Source organism: Pinus tabuliformis, chromosome J, assembly GCF_031772625.1.
Source record: "Pinus tabuliformis cultivar Carrire ecotype Pingquan chromosome J, CPIR1, whole genome shotgun sequence".
NCBI classification, from domain to species: Eukaryota; Viridiplantae; Streptophyta; class Pinopsida; order Pinales; family Pinaceae; genus Pinus; species Pinus tabuliformis.
In genome coordinates this window covers 1,555,297,990-1,555,303,802 of record NC_142295.1, presented here as the reverse complement: position 1 = coordinate 1,555,303,802, position 5,813 = coordinate 1,555,297,990, and positions in this window count along the sequence as shown.

The following is a 5,813-nucleotide window of genomic DNA, read 5'->3' as shown; positions in this document are numbered from 1 at the left end:
ATTATTTAGTGCAATGGATCGAAAAGATTACAAATAATACAGAAATTTAACAGTCATAAAACATAACAGACACACACATCAACACAACAAATAATCAAGGAGTTCACTAGACTTCCTGGCTACATCTCCTGGTCCAGCTTTCAGTGTTGACCTCTATATTATGTCTTCAAGAACAGAGTTTACAGGTGTCAGCTCAATTAGAGCCATAACACAACAACAGTGATATTACAAAGGGATTTCACTTGAAAAACCTTGAGTCTAAAGAGTACACAGACTCTTCTTCTTAGTGCCTCTGATCAATTGTTCGTAGTTGTGTGTTTTCTCTGACTCTCTGTCTCCCCTCTATCTCTGACCTCCTCTCTATGCTGACAGAATATTCTCTTGGAACTTAATATTAACTTTTAATTAGATATTTAAGTCTTTTATTTTTTTTACTCTTAATTTTGTTTTTAATTGTACTTCTCATCCATCATTTTAATTAGATATTTATTCTTGTGCTCACTCTTTTATTTTTTTTACTTTATTTTTATGTACATTAATTAAATATTTATTCATGATACTCAATCTTTTATTTTTTTTACTTCATTTAAATTTTTACTGGTCTTGAATTTTTACTGGTGTCCTTACCAGTTGAGCAACCTCTCGGCTATCCATACCCACCCCCCACGGCCATCTTTTATACGCGTTGAAACAATCCCTTCCAAAGATTTATTTCTTTTTTTCTATAGTAAAACAAGGGAAAAAGCTGGCAAACAAAAAAAAAAATATCGCTCCACACTTACAGATTGAGAAGTTCTCTCTAGGTTTCATCCATACAATTTCCTAGCTTAAACATAATTTAATTAAACAAAAAATATTAAAGGTAAAGATTTTATCACAAAAATAAAACAACTCATAAAATATTGTATTATTGGATGCCATTACCAAAAATAAAGAAATGTGATTAACTAATATTGTTTATATTAATATACATATATTTATATGTATGTGTATTTTATTTTTAGGCCAATAGGCCTTCTTATGCATCAACCATCGTCAACACTTTTACCTTGATCCGTTTGATCAAGTTAAACACTTTCAACCGTTGATTTAAAGTGTCATGTATGCACTGCACTTTGACTGCTTTTTCCAAATATCGGTTGAGTTACCTTATTTTCTACTGTGCATTGAACCTGGCCCTGTTATGCTTTAATTTTGCGTGCACTGAGGACGATCCTCCGAAAATGCCGATAATTCCAACCTAAGACCATAACAACCCAAGTTGCAAGTCAAAGGGCCTGCAATAAAACATTCGAAACTATTAAATTCTTAGATTGCCTTCCTTCCTCTACTTTGCTTCTATTCGAGACATTCCTCACCAAAACCATGGTGGAGCCGAAGCAGCTAGCTGATTGTAACGGTGTCAAGGTAAAGGCAATCCCCTCACATGCGTTAGGGTTCTCTTATTTTAAGCTCAAGTTCAGTGTGAGATTACTGACCAGCCAATTTGTTAACACTTACTCCGCTAAATGAGAGTGAAGTTTCCTTTAAATTTGTTCATTCTTTACTTTGCCTTGTATTTCAAAATTGTGCCCCAAACTTGATGTGAAATTTATTGTTTATCAAGGATGAATGTTTACAAACAGCCTGCACAGGCTCCAACAAGTGGAATTTCAGTCCAAGTGATGCTGTCAGGGGATGTAGCCATAACATGTTAGGAATTCGAGGTGTTCTGGACTATGTGATGTCGCATTTGAATCCTGACGGTCATTTTGGTTTAATTTTGCTTCTTTGTTTTGAGCGATCGGAGTCATTTCCCCTGTTTATTGCTGCGTTTTGAGTTTTGCAAGGCATTCTGGTTTCCTCTAAAAATAATGTTTCATTAAATTTACGCTTTCTGGTAGTGATTTTGGAGATGTTTGGGGTAAGGGTTTGGTAGATTAAGACATACGGACAAATGTGCTTTGTTTGATCTTTTCTGATCTATTCACAATTTTTTCAAAGGTTTTCAAGCACATTGAGCTTCCTTTCGTTGTGTAGAAATATTATCCTTCAGATCCCTATATTGTCTTCTAGGTTTTAAGTTAGTTTTTAAAAAGGGCGTATATATTTTGATTATAATTCGCCCATAGGCATATATATTTCAACCTAGGATGGATCAAGGCTTGGGGAATTTTATATCTTTTTTTAATCAACGAACCAGATTGAATGTCCTGGGAATATCCTACGAATATTCTTGGAAATATCTTACGAATATCCTTTGTCTGAGTGTGCAATGGACGGATGTGATTTCACATAGGGTAGTCAAAAGGGTTACTCTTTTGTGTTACAATATGTAGAAATTAATTTTTAATTAATTAAAACCCTGAGTTGAAGTGTTTCCATTCTCCCCCTAATCGTTTCGATTATGTTTCAATAGCAAGCCCCAAGTTACAATGAATTTACCTGACTATCTGTTCCAATTCATTCATTCATCTGTCGTTTGAGGAATGAGTGCAAATGCAAAACCATTATTCTCATTGTTTTGTGGTAATAGCAATAGTGGCGGGAATACCTCTCTGGGTTAACCTTTTGGCTCAACTTACCCTACAATAGCTCATGCTACAAAAGAAAACCCTTTAGTGATAAATCTGGAATCACAACTAAAATTTCCGATTACTATCATCGGGTTGATGTCCAAACTGTGGAAATTTCATTACGGTAAGTGGTTTACTGCATGTGTTTTGTTTCATCTTGCATTTTTAGTCTCAAAGACTAGGGTTTAATGTTTTTTTTGGTTCATGGCGTCTCCTTTTGTTCTAAGAACGACCTTCAGCAAAAGTGTTGTCTGCACCCTGAGGAGGATCATCGCTTGGCTTTCTCCTCGGAGAGAAAAAATTAGAATAGTAGTGTTTTATATCTATATACATGTGTGTGGGGTAATAAAGAACTTATAATCTACGTTTATGTAGTTAGAAGAACTAGGGTTTCTAAATTGTAATACGAATCGTTGATCGAATTAAACTTTGACAAATTGTTTGCCGTTGTTGATATGAACGGATGTAAGATAAAGCTGATAATCTCCTCACTCGCTGTTATCTCAGGTTGGAATCAGAGATCACACAGTGAAACACATAAACAGAACTTGTCTTCATTCAATGGCTTGAACAGGTTTTTATACACAATAAAGAACCTTCTGGAGTCTTTTTGGAGTTGGTGGCTTCTCTAGAAAGCTATCCAACTCCGCTGAATTCTACAAGAAGCTAGATGCAACATTAATGGCGGTGGTTGGAATTCCTTACTGTTTTTCTAACACTCCCCCTTAATTCCAACCATATAAAAAATATACAATACACTGTAAACATACTCTTAATTGTCATGCCTGCTGGTCTAAGTCTCAGCTAGGCTTACAATATAATCTTGATTTTCTACAACACATAACTTATTTCTACAAAACTCAAATTTTGCCTTCCCAAGAGGCTTAGTGAATATGTCAGCTACATTCTCATTTGTATTACACTACATTAGAGAAATTTCTTTTGATTGGACCTTTTCTCTTACAAAATGATATTGTGTGTCTATATGTTTTGACTTTGCATGACATACAGGATTGTTCCCCAGTTTGATGGTGCTTTGATTGTCACATCTGATCACTGTAGGTTCTTGTTGACCTTCACCAACATCTTCAAGTATTCTTCTGAGCCATATAGCCTCACAGGTGCCACTACATAATGCTTTATATTCTACTTCAATTGATGACAAGGAAACTGTTGCCTGTTTCTTACTGCTCCATGATATAGCTCCTTATCCTATGTTGAAGACATATCCAGTGGTGGATTTCCTGTCATTTGGATTTCCAGCCCAATCAGAATCAGAATGATTTATCAATTCAACATTACAAGCATTAGTATATTCAATACCAAAATTGATAGTTCCCTTTACGTATCGAAGGACCCTTTTTGCAGCTATCCAATGGCTTTCATGAGGCTTAGCCATGAATTGACTAAGTATGCTTACTGCATATGCAATGTCTAGTCTGGTGGTAGTGAGATAATTCAGACTTCCCACTAATTATCAATACAATGTTCCATTCACCTCTTTTGTTCCATCATCACTTCTTAATTTGATATTTTGTTCCATTGGAGTACTCACTGCTTTACATTCATTCATATGAAATCTCTTTAGTATTTCATTTGTATATTTGCTTTGTGTGATTAAGGTTCTTCCATCATTTCTCCATACTTCAAGACCTAGACAATAGTGCATCTCACCAAGATCCTTCATCTCAAATTCCTGTGATAACTTCATTTTTATATCTGTGATTAATTTATCAACACTCCCTGTTATTATTAGATCATCAACATATATAGAAAGTAATACTATATCCCCATTTCTGTCTGTCTTGACATACAAATTAGGATCATTTTTACTCTTTTTAAATCCTCGCTGAAAGAAGAATTTGTCAATTTTCTCATACCAATATCTAGGAGCATGTTTTAGTCCATATAAGGCCTTTTTTAACTTGCATACAAGATGTTCTTGACCCTTTTTACAAATCCTTCTTATTGAACAAGATAAATCTCTTCTTTTAAGTCACCATTTAGAAAAGCTGACTTTACATCTAATTGATGTAGCTTCCAATCATATTTAGTTGCCAATGCTATCATTATTCTGGTTGTATTCATTTTTGCAACCGGAGCAAAGGTATCTTCATAATCTATTCCTTCTTTTTGTGAATAACCTTTTGCAACCAATCTTGCCTTATACTTGTCCATGCTACCATCTGAATTAAATTTTGTCTTGTACAACCATTTTGATCCTATAGGGACTTTATTTTCAGGTAATTATGTTAATTCCCAAGTTTCATTTTTCATTATAGAGTCATAATCTTCTTTCATAGCTTCCATCCATTCTTTATGATTTTTGGCTTGTTTATAATTTAAGGGCTCAAAAATAGTCATTACTTGAGACATTAAAGCATAATCTTTATAGTTGATGGGGGCTTGAATTTGTCGTGTTGACCTTCTTGGAGGTTCATTACTTTGTGGAGTACCTTCTCCTTTTCTTCTTTGTGGAGTGCCTTCATTTCTTTGTGGACTTTGATTCCTTGATGTGTCTTTGCAATGTCCTTTTGTTCTGGTTCTTGAGTTGATTCCACAACTTCTTCTTCTTCCTTAAAGCTTTCATAAGAAGACTGCCATGTATTATGTTCATCTTCTTTTATTTGTTTATTTATATGCTCATGAAATATAACATCTCTACTTGCAAAGACCTTGTGAGTACTTGGATCATACATTTTATATGCTTTTTGATCAGTACAATATCCAATAAAAATACATTTGATGGCTTTGGCATCTAACTTTCTTCTATCCTCTTTAGGAATATGAGCAAAGGCCTTGCATCCAAATATCCTTAAATGACTAAATTTAGGTTTAAAGCCATAAAATGCTTCAAACGGTGTTTTGTGCTCAAGATACTTAGTAGGGCTTCTATTTTTAAGATATACAGTTGTATTAATGGCTTCAACCCAAAAAATATTAGAAATTCCTTTACTTTTTAACATTCTTCGAGCACATTCAACTAATGTTCTATTCTTTCTTTCAGCTACTCCATTTTGTTGAGGTGTATGTGGTACTGTAAATTGTTGCACAATTCCATTTTGTTTGCCATATTTGATAAAAGCTCCTGAAGTGTGTTCACCACCTTTATCTGATCGAAGAATTTTAATGCTCTTTCATGTTTGCTTTTCAACCATACTCTTTGATTCTTTAAAGTATTCAAACACATCACTTTTGTTTCTTATAAAGTATACCCAGGTGTATCTAGTGCTATCATCAATAAATATAAGGAAGTAA